Here is a 25,907-nt window from a genome sequence, read left to right on the forward strand (position 1 = left end):
TCATTTTTCATAAGAAAATTGAGTTTTTTGGACTGTAGAATAATTGATTCAAAATGTCATTTGGATTGTGCCTCATGTTGAATAACTACTTTTAAACCCTCAATTTGACCAAAATTACCATTTTTGCAGACGTTTTCTCCTACTCAGAAGCTTCTATTTAGACCAATTTCAGGCATTAAAATGACTCTAAACACACTTACTTTAGTTCCAAAAGTGATAATTCACATGCAATAGTCATTTACAGTCAAAAAAATTACCATTTCTGACCATCTGCAGAAAGTACGACACGTCACGGGTCATCATTTTTCATCGCAAAATTGATTTTTTGGACTGTAGAATAATTGATTCAAAATGTCATTTGGATTGTGCCTCATGTTGAATAAGTACTTTTTAAAGCCTCAATGTGACGAAAATTACAATTTTTACAGACTTTTTCTCCTACTCAGAAGCTTCTATTTAGACCAATTTCAGGCATTAAAATGACTCTAAACACACTTACTTTAGTTCCAAAAGTGATAATTCACATGCAATAGTCATTTACAGTCAAAAAATTAAACATTAAAAAATTACCATTTCTGACCATCTGGAGAAAGTACGACACGTCACGGGTCATCTTTTTTCATCAGAAAATTGATTTTTTTGGACTGTAGAATAATTGATTCAAAATGTCATTTGGATTGTGCCTCATGTTGAATAACTACTTTTAAACCCTCAATTTGACCAAAATTGCCATTTTTGCAGACGGTTTCTCCTACTCAGAAGCTTCTATCTAGACCAATTTCAGGCATTAAAATGACTCTAAACACACTTACTTTAGTTCCAAAAGTGATAATTCACATGCAATAGTCATTTACAGTAAAAAAATTAAACATTAAAAAAATTACCATTTCTGACCATCTGCAGAAAGTACGACACGTCACGGGTCATCATTTTTCATCAGAAAATTGATTTTTTGGACTGTAGAATAATTGATTCAAAATGTCATTTGGATTGTGCCTCATGTTGAATAAGTACTTTTTAAAGCCTCAATGTGACGAAAATTACAATTTTTACAGACTTTTTCTCCTACTCAGAAGCTTCTATTTTGACCAATTTCAGGCATTAAAATGACTCTAAACACACTTGTTGTAGTTCCAAAAGTGATAATTCACATGCAATTGTCATTTACAGTAAACAAATGAAACATTAGAAAATTACCATTTCTGACCATCTGGAGAAAGTTCGACAGGTCACGGGTCATCATTTTTCATAAGAAAATTGATTTTTGGGACTGTAGAAAAATTGATTCAAAATGTCATTTGGATTGTGCCTCATGTTGAATAACTACTCTTTAAAGCCTCAATGTGTTAAAAATTGCCATTTTTACAGACTTTTTCTCCTATTCAGAAGTTTCTATTTTGACCAATTTCAGGCATTAAAATAACTCTAAACACACTTATTTTAGTTCCAAACGTGATAATGCATATGCAATAGTCATTTACAGTCAATAAATTAAACATTAAAAAATTACCATTTCTGACCAACTAGAGAAAATTAGACAGGTCACGGATCATCATTTTTCATAAGAAAATTGAGTTTTTTGGACTGTAGAATAATTGATTCAAAATGTCATTTGGATTGTGCCTCATGTTGAATAACTACTTTTAAACCCTCAATTTGACCAAAATTACCATTTTTGCAGACGTTTTCTCCTACTCACTAGCTTCTATTTAGACCAATTTCAGGCATTAAAATGACTCTAAACACACTTACTTTAGTTCCAAAAGTGATAATTCACATGCAATAGTCATTTACAGTAAAAAAATTACCATTTCTGACCATCTGCAGAAAGTACGACACGTCACGGGTCATCATTTTTCATCAGAAAATTGATTTTTTGGACTGTAGAATAATTGATTCAAAATGTCATTTGGATTGTGCCTCATGTTGAATAAGTACTTTTTGAAGCCTCAATGTGACGAAAATTACAATTTTTACAGACTTTTTCTCCTACTCAGAAGTTTCTATTTTGACCAATTTCAGGCATTAAAATAGCTCTAAACACACTTATTTTAGTTCCAAACGTGATAATTCATACGCAATAGTCATTTACAGTCAATAAATTAAACATTAGAAAATTACCATTTCTGACCATCTGGAGAAAGTTTGACAGGTCACGGGTCATCATTTTTCATAAGAAAACTAATTTTTTGCACTGTAGAAAAATTGATTCAAAATGTCATGCGGATTGTGCCTCATGTTGAATAAGTACTTTTTAAAGACTCAATGTGACGAAAATTACAATTTTTGCAGACGTTTTCTCCTACTCAGAAGCTTCTATTTAGACCAATTTCAGGCATTAAAATGACTCTAAACACACTTACTTTAGTTCCAAAAGTGATAATTCACATGCAATAGTCATTTACAGTCAAAAAAATTACCATTTCTGACCATCTGCAGAAAGTACGACACGTCACGGGTCATCATTTTTCATCGCAAAATTGATTTTTTGGACTGTAGAATATTTGATTCAAAATGTCATTTGGATTGTGCCTCATGTTGAATAACTACTTTTAAACCCTCAATTTGACCAAAATTGCCATTTTTGCAGACGTTTTCTCCTACTCAGAAGCTTCTATCTAGACCAATTTCAGGCATTAAAATGACTCTAAACACACTTACTTTAGTTCCAAAAGTGATAATTCACATGCAATAGTCATTTACAGTAATAAAATTAAACATTAAAAAAATTGCCATTTCTGACCATCTGCAGAAAGTACGACACGTCACGGGTCATCATTTTTCATCAGAAAATTGATTTTTTGGACTGTAGAATAATTGATTCAAAATGTCAATTGGATTGTGCCTCATGTTGAATAAGTACTTTTTAAAGCCTCAATGTGACGAAAATTACAATTTTTACAGACTTTTTCTCCTACTCAGAAGCTTCTATTTTGACCAATTTCAGGCATTAAAATGACTCTAAACACACTTATTGTAGTTCCAAAAGTGATAATTCACATGCAATTGTCATTTACAGTAAAAAAATTAAACATTAGAAAATTACCATTTCTGACCATCTGGAGAAAGTTCGACAGGTCACGGGTCATCAATTTTCATAAGAAAATTGAGTTTTTTGGACTGTAGAATAATTGATTCAAAATGTCATTTGGATTGTGCCTCATGTTGAATAACTACTTTTAAACCCTCAATTTGACCAAAATTACCATTTTTGCAGACGTTTTCTCCTACTCAGAAGCTTCTATTTAGACCAATTTCAGGCATTAAAATGACTCTAAACACACTTACTTTAGTTCCAAAAGTGATAATTCACATGCAATAGTCATTTACAGTCAAAACAATTACCATTTCTGACCATCTGCAGAAAGTACGACACGTCACGGGTCATCATTTTTCATTGCAAAATTGATTTTTTGGACTGTAGAATAATTGATTCAAAATGTCATTTGGATTGTGCCTCATGTTGAATAACTACTTTTAAACCCTCAATTTGACCAAAATTGCCATTTTTGTAGACGTTTTCTCCTACTCAGAAGCTTCTATCTAGACCAACTTCAGGCATTAAAATGACTCTAAACACACTTACTTTAGTTCCAAAAGTGATAATTCACATGCAATAGTCATTTACAGTAAAAAAATTAAACATTAAAAAAATTACCATTTCTGACCATCTGCAGAAAGTACGACACGTCACGGGTCATCATTTTTCATCAGAAAATTGATTTTTTGGACTGTAGAATAATTGATTCAAAATGTCATTTGGATTGTGCCTCATGTTGAATATGTACTTTTTAAAGCCTCAATGTGACGAAAATTACAATTTTTACAGACTTTTTCTCCTACTCAGAAGCTTCTATTTAGACCAATTTCAGGCATTAAAATGACTCTAAACACACTTACTTTAGTTCCAAAAGTGATAATTCACACGCAATAGTCATTTACAGTCAAAAAATTAAACATTAAAAAATTACCATTTCTGACCATCTGGAGAAAGTACGACACGTCACGTGTCATCTTTTTTCATCAGAAAATTGATTTTTTTGGACTGTAGAATAATTGATTCAAAATGTCATTTGGATTGTGCCTCATGTTGAATAACTACTTTTAAACCCTCAATTTGACCAAAATTGCCATTTTTGCAGACGTTTTCTCCTACTCAGAAGCTTCTATCTAGACCAATTTCAGGCATTAAAATGACTCTAAACACACTTACTTTAGTTCCAAAAGTGATAATTCACATGCAATAGTCATTTACAGTAAAAAAATTAAACATTAAAAAAATTACCATTTCTGACCATCTGCAGAAAGCACGACACGTCACGGGTCATCATTTTTCATCAGAAAATTGATTTTTTGGACTGTAGAATAATTGATTCAAAATGTCATTTGGATTGTGCCTCATGTTGAATAAGTACTTTTTAAAGCCTCAATGTGACGAAAATTACAATTTTTACAGACTTTTTCTCCTACTCAGAAGCTTCTATTTTGACCAATTTCAGGCATTAAAATGACTCTAAACACACTTATTGTAGTTCCAAAAGTGATAATTCACATGCAATTGTCATTTACAGTAAAAAAATGAAACATTAGAAAATTACCATTTCTGACCATCTGGAGAAAGTTCGACAGGTCACGGGTCATCATTTTTCATAAGAAAATTGATTTTTTGGACTGTAGAATAATTGATTCAAAATGTCATTTGGATTGTGCCTCATGTTGAATATGTACTTTTTAAAGCCTCAATGTGACGAAAATTACAATTTTTACAGACTTTTTCTCCTACTCAGAAGCTTCTATTTAGACCAATTTCAGGCATTAAAATGACTCTAAACACACTTACTTTAGTTCCAAAAGTGATAATTCACACGCAATAGTCATTTACAGTCAAAAAATTAAACATTAAAAAATTACCATTTCTGACCATCTGGAGAAAGTACGACACGTCACGTGTCATCTTTTTTCATCAGAAAATTGATTTTTTTGGACTGTAGAATAATTGATTCAAAATGTCATTTGGATTGTGCCTCATGTTGAATAACTACTTTTAAACCCTCAATTTGACCAAAATTGCCATTTTTGCAGACGTTTTCTCCTACTCAGAAGCTTCTATCTAGACCAATTTCAGGCATTAAAATGACTCTAAACACACTTACTTTAGTTCCAAAAGTGATAATTCACATGCAATAGTCATTTACAGTAAAAAAATTAAACATTAAAAAAATTACCATTTCTGACCATCTGCAGAAAGCACGACACGTCACGGGTCATCATTTTTCATCAGAAAATTGATTTTTTGGACTGTAGAATAATTGATTCAAAATGTCATTTGGATTGTGCCTCATGTTGAATAAGTACTTTTTAAAGCCTCAATGTGACGAAAATTACAATTTTTACAGACTTTTTCTCCTACTCAGAAGCTTCTATTTTGACCAATTTCAGGCATTAAAATGACTCTAAACACACTTATTGTAGTTCCAAAAGTGATAATTCACATGCAATTGTCATTTACAGTAAAAAAATTAAACATTAGAAAATTACCATTTCTGACCATCTGGAGAAAGTTCGACAGGTCACGGGTCATCATTTTTCATAAGAAAATTGATTTTTTGGACTGTAGAAAAATTGATTCAAAATGTCATTTGGATTGTGCCTCATGTTGAATAACTACTCTTTAAAGCCTCAATGTGTTCAAAATTGCCATTTTTACAGACTTTTTCTCCTATTCAGAAGTTTCTATTTTGACCAATTTCAGGCATTAAAATAACTCTAAACACATTTATTTTAGTTCCAAACGTGATAATGCATATGCAATAGTCATTTACAGTCAATAAATTAAACATTAATAAATTACCATTTCTGACCAACTAGAGAAAATTAGACAGGTCACGGATCATCATTTTTCATAAGAAAATTGAGTTTTTTGGACTGTAGAATAATTGATTCAAAATGTCATTTGGATTGTGCCTCATGTTGAATAACTACTTTTAAACCCTCAATTTGACCAAAATGACCATTTTTGCAGACGTTTTCTCCTACTCAGAAGCTTCTATTTAGACCAATTTCAGGCATTAAAATGACTCTAAACACACTTACTTTAGTTCCAAAAGTGATAATTCACATGCAATAGTCATTTACAGTCAAAAAAATTACCATTTCTGACCATCTGCAGAAAGTACGACACGTCACGGGTCATCATTTTTCATCGCAAAATTGATTTTTTGGACTGTAGAATAATTGATTCAAAATGTCATTTGGATTGTGCCTCATGTTGAATAAGTACTTTTTAAAGCCTCAATGTGACGAAAATTACAATTTTTACAGACTTTTTCTCCTACTCAGAAGCTTCTATTTAGACCAATTTCAGGCATTAAAATGACTCTAAACACACTTACTTTAGTTCCAAAAGTGATAATTCACATGCAATAGTCATTTACAGTAAAAAAATTAAACATTAAAAAAATTACCATTTCTGACCATCTGCAGAAAGTACGACACGTCACGGGTCATCATTTTTCATCAGAAAATTGATTTTTTGGACTGTAGAATAATTGATTCAAAATGTCATTTGGATTGTGCCTCATGTTGAATAAGTACTTTTTAAAGCCTCAATGTGACGAAAATTACAATTTTTACAGACTTTTTCTCCTACTCAGAAGCTTCTATTTTGACCAATTTCAGGCATTAAAATGACTCTAAACACACTTATTGTAGTTCCAAAAGTGATAATTCACATGCAATTGTCATTTACAGTAAAAAAATTAAACATTAGAAAATTACCATTTCTGACCATCTGGAGAAAGTTCGACAGGTCACGGGTCATCATTTTTCATAAGAAAATTGATTTTTTGGACTGTAGAAAAATTGATTCAAAATGTCATTTGGATTGTGCCTCATGTTGAATAACTACTCTTTAAAGCCTCAATGTGTTCAAAATTGCCATTTTTACAGACTTTTTCTCCTATTCAGAAGTTTCTATTTTGACCAATTTCACGCATTAAAATAACTCTAAACACACTTATTTTAGTTCCAAACGTGATAATGCATATGCAATAGTCATTTACAGTCAATAAATTAAACATTAAAAAATTACCATTTCTGACCAACTAGAGAAAATTAGACAGGTCACGGATCATCATTTTTCATAAGAAAATTGAGTTTTTTGGACTGTAGAATAATTGATTCAAAATGTCATTTGGATTGTGCCTCATGTTGAATAACTACTTTTAAACCCTCAATTTGACCAAAATTACCATTTTTGCAGACGTTTTCTCCTACTCAGAAGCTTCTATTTAGACCAATTTCAGGCATTAAAATGACTCTAAACACACTTACTTTAGTTCCAAAAGTAATAATTCACATGCAATTGTCATTTACAGTCAAAAAAATTACCATTTCTGACCATCTGCAGAAAGTACGACACGTCACGGGTCATCATTTTTCATCAGAAAATTGATTTTTTGGACTGTAGAATAATTGATTCAAAATGTCATTTGGATTGTGCCTCATGTTGAATAAGTACTTTTTAAAGCCTCAATGTGACGAAAATTACAATTTTTACAGACTTTTTCTCCTACTCAGAAGCTTCTATTAAGACCAATTTCAGGCACTAAAATGACTCTAAACACACTTACTTTAGTTCCAAAAGTGATAATTCACATGCAATAGTCATTTACAGTCAAAAAATTAAACATTAAAAAATTACCATTTCTGACCATCTGGAGAAAGTACGACACGTCACGGGTCATCTTTTTTCATCAGAAAATTGATTTTTTTGGACTGTAGAATAATTGATTCAAAATGTCATTTGGATTGTGCCTCATGTTGAATAACTACTTTTAAACCCTCAATTTGACCAAAATTGCCATTTTTGCAGACGTTTTCTCCTACTCAGAAGCTTCTATCTAGACCAATTTCAGGCATTAAAATGACTCTAAACACACTTACTTTAGTTCCAAAAGTGATAATTCACATGCAATAGTCATTTACAGTAATAAGATTAAACATTAAAAAAATTGCCATTTCTGACCATCTGCAGAAAGTACGACACGTCACGGGTCATCATTTTTCATCAGAAAATTGATTTTTTGGACTGTAGAATAATTGATTCAAAATGTCAATTGGATTGTGCCTCATGTTGAATAAGTACTTTTTAAAGCCTCAATGTGACGAAAATTACAATTTTTACAGACTTTTTCTCCTACTCAGAAGCTTCTATTTTGACCAATTTCAGGCATTAAAATGACTCTAAACACACTTATTGTAGTTCCAAAAGTGATAATTCACATGCAATTGTCATTTACAGTAAAAAAATTAAACATTAGAAAATTACCATTTTTGACCATCTGGAGAAAGTTCGACAGGTCACGGGTCATCAATTTTCATAAGAAAATTGAGTTTTTTGGACTGTAGAATAATTGATTCAAAATGTCATTTGGATTGTGCCTCATGTTGAATAACTACTTTTAAACCCTCAATTTGACCAAAATTACCATTTTTGCAGACGTTTTCTCCTACTCAGAAGCTTCTATTTAGACCAATTTCAGGCATTAAAATGACTCTAAACACACTTACTTTAGTTCCAAAAGTGATAATTCACATGCAATAGTCATTTACAGTCAAAACAATTACCATTTCTGACCATCTGCAGAAAGTACGACACGTCACGGGTCATCATTTTTCATCGCAAAATTGATTTTTTGGACTGTAGAATAATTGATTCAAAATGTCATTTGGATTGTGCCTCATGTTGAATAACTACTTTTAAACCCTCAATTTGACCAAAATTGCCATTTTTGTAGACGTTTTCTCCTACTCAGAAGCTTCTATCTAGACCAACTTCAGGCATTAAAATGACTCTAAACACACTTACTTTAGTTCCAAAAGTGATAATTCACATGCAATAGTCATTTACAGTAAAAAAATTAAACATTAAAAAAATTACCATTTCTGACCATCTGCAGAAAGTACGACACGTCACGGGTCATCATTTTTCATCAGAAAATTGATTTTTTGGACTGTAGAATAATTGATTCAAAATGTCATTTGGATTGTGCCTCATGTTGAATATGTACTTTTTAAAGCCTCAATGTGACGAAAATTACAATTTTTACAGACTTTTTCTCCTACTCAGAAGCTTCTATTTAGACCAATTTCAGGCATTAAAATGACTCTAAACACACTTACTTTAGTTCCAAAAGTGATAATTCACACGCAATAGTCATTTACAGTCAAAAAATTAAACATTAAAAAATTACCATTTCTGACCATCTGGAGAAAGTACGACACGTCACGTGTCATCTTTTTTCATCAGAAAATTGATTTTTTTGGACTGTAGAATAATTGATTCAAAATGTCATTTGGATTGTGCCTCATGTTGAATAACTACTTTTAAACCCTCAATTTGACCAAAATTGCCATTTTTGCAGACGTTTTCTCCTACTCAGAAGCTTCTATCTAGACCAATTTCAGGCATTAAAATGACTCTAAACACACTTACTTTAGTTCCAAAAGTGATAATTCACATGCAATAGTCATTTACAGTAAAAAAATTAAACATTAAAAAAATTACCATTTCTGACCATCTGCAGAAAGCACGACACGTCACGGGTCATCATTTTTCATCAGAAAATTGATTTTTTGGACTGTAGAATAATTGATTCAAAATGTCATTTGGATTGTGCCTCATGTTGAATAAGTACTTTTTAAAGCCTCAATGTGACGAAAATTACAATTTTTACAGACTTTTTCTCCTACTCAGAAGCTTCTATTTTGACCAATTTCAGGCATTAAAATGACTCTAAACACACTTATTGTAGTTCCAAAAGTGATAATTCACATGCAATTGTCATTTACAGTAAAAAAATTAAACATTAGAAAATTACCATTTCTGACCATCTGGAGAAAGTTCGACAGGTCACGGGTCATCATTTTTCATAAGAAAATTGATTTTTTGGACTGTAGAAAAATTGATTCAAAATGTCATTTGGATTGTGCCTCATGTTGAATAACTACTCTTTAAAGCCTCAATGTGTTCAAAATTGCCATTTTTACAGACTTTTTCTCCTATTCAGAAGTTTCTATTTTGACCAATTTCAGGCATTAAAATAACTCTAAACACATTTATTTTAGTTCCAAACGTGATAATGCATATGCAATAGTCATTTACAGTCAATAAATTAAACATTAATAAATTACCATTTCTGACCAACTAGAGAAAAATAGACAGGTCACGGATCATCATTTTTCATAAGAAAATTGAGTTTTTTGGACTGTAGAATAATTGATTCAAAATGTCATTTGGATTGTGCCTCATGTTGAATAACTACTTTTAAACCCTCAATTTGACCAAAATTACCATTTTTGCAGACGTTTTCTCCTACTCAGAAGCTTCTATTTAGACCAATTTCAGGCATTAAAATGACTCTAAACACACTTACTTTAGTTCCAAAAGTGATAATTCACATGCAATAGTCATTTACAGTCAAAAAAATTACCATTTCTGACCATCTGCAGAAAGTACGACACGTCACGGGTCATCATTTTTCATCGCAAAATTGATTTTTTGGACTGTAGAATAATTGATTCAAAATGTCATTTGGATTGTGCCTCATGTTGAATAAGTACTTTTTAAAGCCTCAATGTGACGAAAATTACAATTTTTACAGACTTTTTCTCCTACTCAGAAGCTTCTATTTAGACCAATTTCAGGCATTAAAATGACTCTAAACACACTTACTTTAGTTCCAAAAGTGATAATTCACATGCAATAGTCATTTACAGTCAAAAAATTAAACATTAAAAAATTACCATTTCTGACCATCTGGAGAAAGTACGACACGTCACGGGTCATCATTTTTCATCAGAAAATTGATTTTTTAGACTGTAGAATAATTGATTCAAAATGTCAATTGGATTGTGCCTCATGTTGAATAAGTACTTCTTAAAGCCTCAATGTGACGAAAATTACAATTTTTACAGACTTTTTCTCCTACTCAGAAGCTTCTATTTTGACCAATTTCAGGCATTAAAATGACTCTAAACACACTTATTGTAGTTCCAAAAGTGATAATTCACATGCAATTGTCATTTACAGTAAAAAAATTAAACATTAGAAAATTACCATTTCTGACCATCTGGAGAAAGTTCGACAGGTCACGGGTCATCATTTTTCATAAGAAAATTGATTTTTTGGACTGTAGAAAAATTGATTCAAAATGTCATTTGGATTGTGCCTCATGTTGAATAACTACTTTTAAACCCTCAATTTGACCAAAATTACCATTTTTGCAGACGTTTTCTCCTACTCAGAAGCTTCTATTTAGACCAATTTCAGGCATTAAAATGACTCTAAACACACTTACTTTAGTTCCAAAAGTGATAATTCACATGCAATAGTCATTTACAGTCAAAAAAATTACCATTTCTGACCATCTGCAGAAAGTACGACACGTCACGGGTCATCATTTTTCATCACAAAATTGATTTTTTGGACTGTAGAATAATTGATTCAAAATGTCATTTGGATTGTGCCTCATGTTGAATAACTACTTTTAAACCCTCAATTTGACCAAAATTACCATTTTTGCAGACGTTTTCTCCTACTCAGAAGCTTCTATTTAGACCAATTTCAGGCATTAAAATGACTCTAAACACACTTACTTTAGTTCCAAAACTGATAATTCACATGCAATAGTCATTTACAGTCAAAAAAATTACCATTTCTGACCATCTGCAGAAAGTACGACACGTCACGGGTCATCATTTTTCATCGCAAAATTGATTTTTTGGACTGTAGAATAATTGATTCAAAATGTCATTTGGATTGTGCCTCATGTTGAATAAGTACTTTTTAAAGCCTCAATGTGACGAAAATTACAATTTTTACAGACTTTTTCTCCTACTCAGAAGCTTCTATTTAGACCAATTTCAGGCATTAAAATGACTCTAAACACACTTACTTTAGTTCCAAAAGTGATAATTCACATGCAATAGTCATTTACAGTAAAAAAATTAAACATTAAAAAAATTACCATTTCTGACCATCTGCAGAAAGTACGACACGTCACGGGTCATCATTTTTCATCAGAAAATTGATTTTTTGGACTGTAGAATAATTGATTCAAAATGTCATTTGGATTGTGCCTCATGTTGAATAAGTACTTTTTAAAGCCTCAATGTGACGAAAATTACAATTTTTACAGACTTTTTCTCCTACTCAGAAGCTTCTATTTTGACCAATTTCAGGCATTAAAATGACTCTAAACACACTTATTGTAGTTCCAAAAGTGATAATTCACATGCAATTGTCATTTACAGTAAAAAAATTAAACATTAGAAAATTACCATTTCTGACCATCTGGAGAAAGTTCGACAGGTCACGGGTCATCATTTTTCATAAGAAAATTGATTTTTTGGACTGTAGAAAAATTGATTCAAAATGTCATTTGGATTGTGCCTCATGTTGAATAACTACTCTTTAAAGCCTCAATGTGTTCAAAATTGCCATTTTTACAGACTTTTTCTCCTATTCAGAAGTTTCTATTTTGACCAATTTCACGCATTAAAATAACTCTAAACACACTTATTTTAGTTCCAAACGTGATAATGCATATGCAATAGTCATTTACAGTCAATAAATTAAACATTAAAAAATTACCATTTCTGACCAACTAGAGAAAATTAGACAGGTCACGGATCATCATTTTTCATAAGAAAATTGAGTTTTTTGGACTGTAGAATAATTGATTCAAAATGTCATTTGGATTGTGCCTCATGTTGAATAACTACTTTTAAAGCCTCAATTTGACCAAAATTACCATTTTTGCAGACGTTTTCTCCTACTCGGAAGCTTCTATTTAGACCAATTTCAGGCATTAAAATGACTCTAAACACACTTACTTTAGTTCCAAAAGTGATAATTCACATGCAATTGTCATTTACAGTCAAAAAAATTACCATTTCTGACCATCTGCAGAAAGTACGACACGTCACGGGTCATCATTTTTCATCAGAAAATTGATTTTTTGGACTGTAGAATAATTGATTCAAAATGTCATTTGGATTGTGCCTCATGTTGAATAAGTACTTTTTAAAGCCTCAATGTGACGAAAATTACAATTTTTACAGACTTTTTCTCCTACTCAGAAGCTTCTATTAAGACCAATTTCAGGCACTAAAATGACTCTAAACACACTTACTTTAGTTCCAAAAGTGATAATTCACATGCAATAGTCATTTACAGTCAAAAAATTAAACATTAAAAAATTACCATTTCTGACCATCTGGAGAAAGTACGACACGTCACGGGTCATCTTTTTTCATCAGAAAATTGATTTTTTTGGACTGTAGAATAATTGATTCAAAATGTCATTTGGATTGTGCCTCATGTTGAATAACTACTTTTAAACCCTCAATTTGACCAAAATTGCCATTTTTGCAGACGTTTTCTCCTACTCAGAAGCTTCTATCTAGACCAATTTCAGGCATTAAAATGACTCTAAACACACTTACTTTAGTTCCAAAAGTGATAATTCACATGCAATAGTCATTTACAGTAATAAAATTAAACATTAAAAAAATTGCCATTTCTGACCATCTGCAGAAAGTACGACACGTCACGGGTCATCATTTTTCATCAGAAAATTGATTTTTTGGACTGTAGAATAATTGATTCAAAATGTCAATTGGATTGTGCCTCATGTTGAATAAGTACTTTTTAAAGCCTCAATGTGACGAAAATTACAATTTTTACAGACTTTTTCTCCTACTCAGAAGCTTCTATTTTGACCAATTTCAGGCATTAAAATGACTCTAAACACACTTATTGTAGTTCCAAAAGTGATAATTCACATGCAATTGTCATTTACAGTAAAAAAATTAAACATTAGAAAATTACCATTTCTGACCATCTGGAGAAAGTTCGACAGGTCACGGGTCATCAATTTTCATAAGAAAATTGAGTTTTTTGGACTGTAGAATAATTGATTCAAAATGTCATTTGGATTGTGCCTCATGTTGAATAACTACTTTTAAACCCTCAATTTGACCAAAATTACCATTTTTGCAGACGTTTTCTCCTACTCAGAAGCTTCTATTTAGACCAATTTCAGGCATTAAAATGACTCTAAACACACTTACTTTAGTTCCAAAAGTGATAATTCACATTCAATAGTCATTTACAGTCAAAACAATTACCATTTCTGACCATCTGCAGAAAGTACGACACGTCACGGGTCATCATTTTTCATCGCAAAATTGATTTTTTGGACTGTAGAATAATTGATTCAAAATGTCATTTGGATTGTGCCTCATGTTGAATAACTACTTTTAAACCCTCAATTTGACCAAAATTGCCATTTTTGTAGACGTTTTCTCCTACTCAGAAGCTTCTATCTAGACCAACTTCAGGCATTAAAATGACTCTAAACACACTTACTTTAGTTCCAAAAGTGATAATTCACATGCAATAGTCATTTACAGTAAAAAAATTAAACATTAAAAAAATTACCATTTCTGACCATCTGCAGAAAGTACGACACGTCACGGGTCATCATTTTTCATCAGAAAATTGATTTTTTGGACTGTAGAATAATTGATTCAAAATGTCATTTGGATTGTGCCTCATGTTGAATATGTACTTTTTAAAGCCTCAATGTGACGAAAATTACAATTTTTACAGACTTTTTCTCCTACTCAGAAGCTTCTATTTAGACCAATTTCAGGCATTAAAATGACTCTAAACACACTTACTTTAGTTCCAAAAGTGATAATTCACACGCAATAGTCATTTACAGTCAAAAAATTAAACATTAAAAAATTACCATTTCTGACCATCTGGAGAAAGTACGACACGTCACGTGTCATCTTTTTTCATCAGAAAATTGATTTTTTTGGACTGTAGAATAATTGATTCAAAATGTCATTTGGATTGTGCCTCATGTTGAATAACTACTTTTAAACCCTCAATTTGACCAAAATTGCCATTTTTGCAGACGTTTTCTCCTACTCAGAAGCTTCTATCTAGACCAATTTCAGGCATTAAAATGACTCTAAACACACTTACTTTAGTTCCAAAAGTGATAATTCACATGCAATAGTCATTTACAGTAAAAAAATTAAACATTAAAAAAATTACCATTTCTGACCATCTGCAGAAAGCACGACACGTCACGGGTCATCATTTTTCATCAGAAAATTGATTTTTTGGACTGTAGAATAATTGATTCAAAATGTCATTTGGATTGTGCCTCATGTTGAATAAGTACTTTTTAAAGCCTCAATGTGACGAAAATTACAATTTTTACAGACTTTTTCTCCTACTCAGAAGCTTCTATTTTGACCAATTTCAGGCATTAAAATGACTCTAAACACACTTATTGTAGTTCCAAAAGTGATAATTCACATGCAATTGTCATTTACAGTAAAAAAATTAAACATTAGAAAATTACCATTTCTGACCATCTGGAGAAAGTTCGACAGGTCACGGGTCATCATTTTTCATAAGAAAATTGATTTTTTGGACTGTAGAAAAATTGATTCAAAATGTCATTTGGATTGTGCCTCATGTTGAATAACTACTCTTTAAAGCCTCAATGTGTTCAAAATTGCCATTTTTACAGACTTTTTCTCCTATTCAGAAGTTTCTATTTTGACCAATTTCAGGCATTAAAATAACTCTAAACACATTTATTTTAGTTCCAAACGTGATAATGCATATGCAATAGTCATTTACAGTCAATAAATTAAACATTAATAAATTACCATTTCTGACCAACTAGAGAAAAATAGACAGGTCACGGATCATCATTTTTCATAAGAAAATTGAGTTTTTTGGACTGTAGAATAATTGATTCAAAATGTCATTTGGATTGTGCCTCATGTTGAATAACTACTTTTAAACCCTCAATTTGACCAAAATTACCATTTTTGCAGACGTTTTCTCCTACTCAGAAGCTTCTATTTAGACCAATTTCAGGCATTAAAATGACTCTAAACACACTTACTTTAGTTCCAAAAGTGATAATTCACATGCAATAGTCATTTACAGTCAAAAAAATTACCATTTCTGACCATCTGCAGAAAGTACGACACGTCACGGGTCATCATTTTTCATCGCAAAATTGATTTTTTGGACTGTAGAATAATTGATTCAAAATGTCATTTGGATTGTGCCTCATGTTGAATAAGTACTTTTTAAAGCCTCAATGTGACGAAAATTACAATTTTTACAGACTTTTTCTCCTACTCAGAAGCTTCTATTTAGACCAATTTCAGGCATTAAAATGACTCTAAACACACTTACTTTAGTTCCAAAAGTGATAATTCACATGCAATAGTCATTTACAGTCAAAAAATTAAACATTAAAAAATTACCATTTCTGACCATCTGGAGAAAGTACGACACGTCACGGGTCATCATTTTTCATCAGAAAATTGATTTTTTGGACTGTAGAATAATTGATTCAAAATGTCAATTGGATTGTGCCTCATGTTGAATAAGTACTTCTTAAAGCCTCAATGTGACGAAAATTACAATTTTTACAGACTTTTTCTCCTACTCAGAAGCTTCTATTTTGACCAATTTCAGGCATTAAAATGACTCTAAACACACTTATTGTAGTTCCAAAAGTGATAATTCACATGCAATTGTCATTTACAGTAAAAAAATTAAACATTAGAAAATTACCATTTCTGACCATCTGGAGAAAGTTCGACAGGTCACGGGTCATCATTTTTCATAAGAAAATTGATTTTTTGGACTGTAGAAAAATTGATTCAAAATGTCATTTGGATTGTGCCTCATGTTGAATAACTACTCTTTAAAGCCTCAATGTGTTCAAAATTGCCATTTTTACAGACTTTTTCTCCTATTCAGAAGTTTCTATTTTGACCAATTTCAGGCATTAAAATAACTCTAAACACACTTATTTTAGTTCCAAACGTGATAATGCATATGCAATAGTCATTTACAGTCAATAAATTAAACATTAATAAATTACCATTTCTGACCAACTAGAGAAAATTAGACAGGTCACGGATCATCATTTTTCATAAGAAAATTGAGTTTTTTGGACTGTAGAATAATTGATTCAAAATGTCATTTGGATTGTGCCTCATGTTGAATAACTACTTTTAAACCCTCAATTTGACCAAAATTACCATTTTTGCAGACGTTTTCTCCTACTCGGAAGCTTCTATTTAGACCAATTTCAGGCATTAAAATGACTCTAAACACACTTACTTTAGTTCCAAAAGTGATAATTCACATGCAATAGTCATTTACAGTCAAAAAAATTACCATTTCTGACCATCTGCAGAAAGTACGACACGTCACGGGTCATCATTTTTCATCGCAAAATTGATTTTTTGGACTGTAGAATAATTGATTCAAAATGTCATTTGGATTGTGCCTCATGTTGAATAAGTACTTTTTAAAGCCTCAATGTGACGAAAATTACAATTTTTACAGACTTTTTCTCCTACTCAGAAGCTTCTATTTAGACCAATTTCAGGCATTAAAATGACTCTAAACACACTTACTTTAGTTCCAAAGTGATAATTCACATGCAATAGTCATTTACAGGCAAAAAATTAAACATTAAAAAATTACCATTTCTGACCATCTGGAGAAAGTACGACACGTCACGGGTCATCTTTTTTCATCAGAAAATTGATTTTTTTGGACTGTAGAATAATTGATTCAAAATGTCATTTGGATTGTGCCTCATGTTGAATAACTACTTTTAAACCCTCAATTTGACCAAAATTGCCATTTTTGCAGACGGTTTCTCCTACTCAGAAGCTTCTATCTAGACCAATTTCAGGCATTAAAATGACTCTAAACACACTTACTTTAGTTCCAAAAGTGATAATTCACATGCAATAGTCATTTACAGTAAAAAAATTAAACATTAAAAAAATTACCATTTCTGACCATCTGCAGAAAGTACGACACGTCACGGGTCATCATTTTTCATCAGAAAATTGATTTTTTGGACTGTAGAATAATTGATTCAAAATGTCATTTGGATTGTGCCTCATGTTGAATAAGTACTTTTTAAAGCCTCAATGTGACGAAAATTACAATTTTTACAGACTTTTTCTCCTACTCAGAAGCTTCTATTTTGACCAATTTCAGGCAATAAAATGACTCTAAACACACTTATTGTAGTTCCAAAAGTGATAATTCACATGCAATTGTCATTTACAGTAAAAAAATGAAACATTAGAAAATTACCATTTCTGACCATCTGGAGAAAGTTCGACAGGTCACGGGTCATCATTTTTCATAAGAAAATTGATTTTTTGGATTGTAGAAAAATTGATTCAAAATGTCATTTGGATTGTGCCTCATGTTGAATAACTACTCTTTAAAGCCTCAATGTTTTCAAAATTGCCATTTTTACAGACTTTTTCTCCTATTCAGAAGTTTCTATTTTGACCAATTTCAGGCATTAAAATAACTCTAAACACACTTATTTTAGTTCCAAACGTGATAATGCATATGCAATAGTCATTTACAGTCAATAAATTAAACATTAATAAATTACCATTTCTGACCAACTAGAGAAATGTAGACAGGTCACGGATCATCATTTTTCATAAGAAAATTGAGTTTTTTGGACTGTAGAATAATTGATTCAAAATGTCATTTGGATTGTGCCTCATGTTGAATAACTACTTTTAAACCCTCAATTTGACCAAAATTACCATTTTTGCAGACGTTTTCTCCTACTCAGAAGCTTCTATTTAGACCAATTTCAGGCATTAAAATGACTCTAAACACACTTACTTTAGTTCCAAAAGTGATAATTCACATGCAATAGTCATTTACAGTCAAAACAATTACCATTTCTGACCATCTGCAGAAAGTACGACACGTCACGGGTCATCATTTTTCATCGCAAAATTGATTTTTTGGACTGTAGAATAATTGATTCAAAATGTCATTTGGATTGTGCCTCATGTTGAATAACTACTTTTAAACCCTCAATTTGACCAAAATTGCCATTTTTGTAGACGTTTTCTCCTACTCAGAAGCTTCTATCTAGACCAACTTCAGGCATTAAAATGACTCTAAACACACTTACTTTAGTTCCAAAAGTGATAATTCACATGCAATAGTCATTTACAGTAAAAAAATTAAACATTAAAAAAATTACCATTTCTGACCATCTGCAGAAAGTACGACACGTCACGGGTCATCATTTTTCATCAGAAAATTGATTTTTTGGACTGTAGAATAATTGATTCAAAATGTCATTTGGATTGTGCCTCATGTTGAATATGTACTTTTTAAAGCCTCAATGTGACGAAAATTACAATTTTTACAGACTTTTTCTCCTACTCAGAAGCTTCTATTTAGACCAATTTCAGGCATTAAAATGACTCTAAACACACTTACTTTAGTTCCAAAAGTGATAATTCACACGCAATAGTCATTTACAGTCAAAAAATTAAACATTAAAAAATTACCATTTCTGACCATCTGGAGAAAGTACGACACGTCACGTGTCATCTTTTTTCATCAGAAAATTGATTTTTTTGGACTGTAGAATAATTGATTCAAAATGTCATTTGGATTGTGCCTCATGTTGAATAACTACTTTTAAACCCTCAATTTGACCAAAATTGCCATTTTTGCAGACGTTTTCTCCTACTCAGAAGCTTCTATCTAGACCAATTTCAGGCATTAAAATGACTCTAAACACACTTACTTTAGTTCCAAAAGTGATAATTCACATGCAATAGTCATTTACAGTAAAAAAATTAAACATTAAAAAAATTACCATTTCTGACCATCTGCAGAAAGCACGACACGTCACGGGTCATCATTTTTCATCAGAAAATTGATTTTTTGGACTGTAGAATAATTGATTCAAAATGTCATTTGGATTGTGCCTCATGTTGAATAAGTACTTTTTAAAGCCTCAATGTGACGAAAATTACAATTTTTACAGACTTTTTCTCCTACTCAGAAGCTTCTATTTTGACCAATTTCAGGCATTAAAATGACTCTAAACACACTTATTGTAGTTCCAAAAGTGATAATTCACATGCAATTGTCATTTACAGTAAAAAAATTAAACATTAGAAAATTACCATTTCTGACCATCTGGAGAAAGTTCGACAGGTCACGGGTCATCATTTTTCATAAGAAAATTGATTTTTTGGACTGTAGAAAAATTGATTCAAAATGTCATTTGGATTGTGCCTCATGTTGAATAACTACTCTTTAAAGCCTCAATGTGTTCAAAATTGCCATTTTTACAGACTTTTTCTCCTATTCAGAAGTTTCTATTTTGACCAATTTCAGGCATTAAAATAACTCTAAACACATTTATTTTAGTTCCAAACGTGATAATGCATATGCAATAGTCATTTACAGTCAATAAATTAAACATTAATAAATTACCATTTCTGACCAACTAGAGAAAAATAGACAGGTCACGGATCATCATTTTTCATAAGAAAATTGAGTTTTTTGGACTGTAGAATAATTGATTCAAAATGTCATTTGGATTGTGCCTCATGTTGAATAACTACTTTTAAACCCTCAATTTGACCAAAATTACCATTTTTGCAGACGTTTTCTCCTACTCAGAAGCTTCTATTTAGACCAATTTCAGGCATTAAAATGACTCTAAACACACTTACTTTAGTTCCAAAAGTGATAATTCACATGCAATAGTCATTTACAGTCAAAAAAATTACCATTTCTGACCATCTGCAGAAAGTACGACACGTCACGGGTCATCATTTTTCATCGCAAAATTGATTTTTTGGACTGTAGAATAATTGATTCAAAATGTCATTTGGATTGTGCCTCATGTTGAATAAGTACTTTTTAAAGCCTCAATGTGACGAAAATTACAATTTTTACAGACTTTTTCTCCTACTCAGAAGCTTCTATTTAGACCAATTTCAGGCATTAAAATGACTCTAAACACACTTACTTTAGTTCCAAAAGTGATAATTCACATGCAATAGTCATTTACAGTCAAAAAATTAAACATTAAAAAATTACCATTTCTGACCATCTGGAGAAAGTACGACACGTCACGGGTCATCATTTTTCATCAGAAAATTGATTTTTTGGACTGTAGAATAATTGATTCAAAATGTCAATTGGATTGTGCCTCATGTTGAATAAGTACTTCTTAAAGCCTCAATGTGACGAAAATTACAATTTTTACAGACTTTTTCTCCTACTCAGAAGCTTCTATTTTGACCAATTTCAGGCATTAAAATGACTCTAAACACACTTATTGTAGTTCCAAAAGTGATAATTCACATGCAATTGTCATTTACAGTAAAAAAATTAAACATTAGAAAATTACCATTTCTGACCATCTGGAGAAAGTTCGACAGGTCACGGGTCATCATTTTTCATAAGAAAATTGATTTTTTGGACTGTAGAAAAATTGATTCAAAATGTCATTTGGATTGTGCCTCATGTTGAATAACTACTCTTTAAAGCCTCAATGTGTTCAAAATTGCCATTTTTACAGACTTTTTCTCCTATTCAGAAGTTTCTATTTTGACCAATTTCAGGCATTAAAATAACTCTAAACACACTTATTTTAGTTCCAAACGTGATAATGCATATGCAATAGTCATTTACAGTCAATAAATTAAACATTAATAAATTACCATTTCTGACCAACTAGAGAAAATTAGACAGGTCACGGATCATCATTTTTCATAAGAAAATTGAGTTTTTTGGACTGTAGAATAATTGATTCAAAATGTCATTTGGATTGTGCCTCATGTTGAATAACTACTTTTAAACCCTCAATTTGACCAAAATTACCATTTTTGCAGACGTTTTCTCCTACTCGGAAGCTTCTATTTAGACCAATTTCAGGCATTAAAATGACTCTAAACACACTTACTTTAGTTCCAAAAGTGATAATTCACATGCAATAGTCATTTACAGTCAAAAAAATTACCATTTCTGACCATCTGCAGAAAGTACGACACGTCACGGGTCATCATTTTTCATCGCAAAATTGATTTTTTGGACTGTAGAATAATTGATTCAAAATGTCATTTGGATTGTGCCTCATGTTGAATAAGTACTTTTTAAAGCCTCAATGTGACGAAAATTACAATTTTTACAGACTTTTTCTCCTACTCAGAAGCTTCTATTTAGACCAATTTCAGGCATTAAAATGACTCTAAACACACTTACTTTAGTTCCAAAGTGATAATTCACATGCAATAGTCATTTACAGGCAAAAAATTAAACATTAAAAAATTACCATTTCTGACCATCTGGAGAAAGTACGACACGTCACGGGTCATCTTTTTTCATCAGAAAATTGATTTTTTTGGACTGTAGAATAATTGATTCAAAATGTCATTTGGATTGTGCCTCATGTTGAATAACTACTTTTAAACCCTCAATTTGACCAAAATTGCCATTTTTGCAGACGGTTTCTCCTACTCAGAAGCTTCTATCTAGACCAATTTCAGGCATTAAAATGACTCTAAACACACTTACTTTAGTTCCAAAAGTGATAATTCACATGCAATAGTCATTTACAGTAAAAAAATTAAACATTAAAAAAATTACCATTTCTGACCATCTGCAGAAAGTACGACACGTCACGGGTCATCATTTTTCATCAGAAAATTGATTTTTTGGACTGTAGAATAATTGATTCAAAATGTCATTTGGATTGTGCCTCATGTTGAATAAGTACTTTTTAAAGCCTCAATGTGACGAAAATTACAATTTTTACAGACTTTTTCTCCTACTCAGAAGCTTCTATTTTGACCAATTTCAGGCATTAAAATGACTCTAAACACACTTATTGTATTTCCAAAAGTGATAATTCACATGCAATTGTCATTTACAGTAAAAAAATTAAACATTAGAAAATTACAATTTCTGACCACCTGGAGAAAGTTCGACAGGTCACGGGTCATCATTTTTCATAAGAAAATTGATTTTTTGGACTGTAGAAAAATTGATTCAAAATGTCATTTGGATTGTGCCTCATGTTGAATAACTACTCTTTAAAGCCTCAATGTGTTCAAAATTGCCATTTTTACAGACTTTTTCTCCTATTCAGAAGTTTCTATTTTGACCAATTTCACGCATTAAAATAACTCTAAACACACTTATTTTAGTTCCAAACGTGATAATGCATATGCAATAGTCATTTACAGTCAATAAATTAAACATTAAAAAATTACCATTTCTGACCAACTAGAGAAAATTAGACAGGTCACGGATCATCATTTTTCATAAGAAAATTGAGTTTTTTGGACTGTAGAATAATTGATTCAAAATGTCATTTGGATTGTGCCTCATGTTGAATAACTACTTTTAAACCCTCAATTTGACCAAAATTACCATTTTTGCAGACGTTTTCTCCTACTCAGAAGCTTCTATTTAGACCAATTTCAGGCATTAAAATGACTCTAAACACACTTACTTTAGTTCCAAAAGTGATAATTCACATGCAATTGTCATTTACAGTCAAAAAAATTACCATTTCTGACCATCTGCAGAAAGTACGACACGTCACAGGTCATCATTTTTCATCAGAAAATTGATTTTTTGGACTGTAGAATAATTGATTCAAAATGTCATTTGGATTGTGCCTCATGTTGAATAAGTACTTTTTAAAGCCTCAATGTGACGAAAATTACAATTTTTACAGACTTTTTCTCCTACTCAGAAGCTTCTATTAAGACCAATTTCAGGCACTAAAATGACTCTAAACACACTTACTTTAGTTCCAAAAGTGATAAATCACATGCAATAGTCATTTACAGTCAAAAAATTAAACATTAAAAAATTACCATTTCTGACCATCTGGAGAAAGTACGACACGTCACGGGTCATCTTTTTTCATCAGAAAATTGATTTTTTTGGACTGTAGAATAATTGATTCAAAATGTCATTTGGATTGTGCCTCATGTTGAATAACTACTTTTAAACCCTCAATTTGACCAAAATTGCCATTTTTGCAGACGTTTTCTCCTATTCAGAAGCTTCTATCTAGACCAATTTCAGGCATTAAAATGACTCTAAACACACTTACTTTAGTTCCAAAAGTGATAATTCACATGCAATAGTCATTTACAGTAATAAAATTAAACATTAAAAAAATTGCCATTTCTGACCATCTGCAGAAAGTACGACACGTCACGGGTCATCATTTTTCATCAGAAAATTGATTTTTTGGACTGTAGAATAATTGATTCAAAATGTCAATTGGATTGTGCCTCATGTTGAATAAGTACTTTTTAAAGCCTCAATGTGACGAAAATTACAATTTTTACAGACTTTTTCTCCTACTCAGAAGCTTCTATTTTGACCAATTTCAGGCATTAAAATGACTCTAAACACACTTATTGTAGTTCCAAAAGTAATAATTCACATGCAATTGTCATTTACAGTAAAAAAATTAAACATTAGAAAATTACCATTTCTGACCATCTGGAGAAAGTTCGACAGGTCACGGGTCATCAATTTTCATAAGAAAATTGAGTTTTTTGGACTGTAGAATAATTGATTCAAAATGTCATTTGGATTGTGCCTCATGTTGAATAACTACTTTTAAACCCTCAATTTGACCAAAATTACCATTTTTGCAGACGTTTTCTCCTACTCAGAAGCTTCTATTTAGACCAATTTCAGGCATTAAAATGACTCTAAACACACTTACTTTAGTTCCAAAAGTGATAATTCACATGCAATAGTCATTTACAGTAAAAAAATTAAACATTAAAAAAATTACCATTTCTGACCATCTGCAGAAAGTACGACACGTCACGGGTCATCATTTTTCATCAGAAAATTGATTTTTTGGACTGTAGAATAATTGATTCAAAATGTCATTTGGATTGTGCCTCATGTTGAATATGTACTTTTTAAAGCCTCAATGTGACGAAAATTACAATTTTTACAGACTTTTTCTCCTACTCAGAAGCTTCTATTTAGACCAATTTCAGGCATTAAAATGACTCTAAACACACTTACTTTAGTTCCAAAAGTGATAATTCACACGCAATAGTCATTTACAGTCAAAAAATTAAACATTAAAAAATTACCATTTCTGACCATCTGGAGAAAGTACGACACGTCACGTGTCATCTTTTTTCATCAGAAAATTGATTTTTTTGGACTGTAGAATAATTGATTCAAAATGTCATTTGGATTGTGCCTCATGTTGAATAACTACTTTTAAACCCTCAATTTGACCAAAATTGCCATTTTTGCAGACGTTTTCTCCTACTCAGAAGCTTCTATCTAGACCAATTTCAGGCATTAAAATGACTCTAAACACACTTACTTTAGTTCCAAAAGTGATAATTCACATGCAATAGTCATTTACAGTAAAAAAATTAAACATTAAAAAAATTACCATTTCTGACCATCTGCAGAAAGCACGACACGTCACGGGTCATCATTTTTCATCAGAAAATTGATTTTTTGGACTGTAGAATAATTGATTCAAAATGTCATTTGGATTGTGCCTCATGTTGAATAAGTACTTTTTAAAGCCTCAATGTGACGAAAATTACAATTTTTACAGACTTTTTCTCCTACTCAGAAGCTTCTATTTTGACCAATTTCAGGCATTAAAATGACTCTAAACACACTTATTGTAGTTCCAAAAGTGATAATTCACATGCAATTGTCATTTACAGTAAAAAAATTAAACATTAGAAAATTACCATTTCTGACCATCTGGAGAAAGTTCGACAGGTCACGGGTCATCATTTTTCATAAGAAAATTGATTTTTTGGACTGTAGAAAAATTGATTCAAAATGTCATTTGGATTGTGCCTCATGTTGAATAACTACTCTTTAAAGCCTCAATGTGTTCAAAATTGCCATTTTTACAGACTTTTTCTCCTATTCAGAAGTTTCTATTTTGACCAATTTC

Source organism: Triturus cristatus, chromosome 1_2 (genome assembly GCF_964204655.1).
Source record: "Triturus cristatus chromosome 1_2, aTriCri1.1, whole genome shotgun sequence".
Taxonomy (NCBI): domain Eukaryota; kingdom Metazoa; phylum Chordata; class Amphibia; order Caudata; family Salamandridae; genus Triturus; species Triturus cristatus.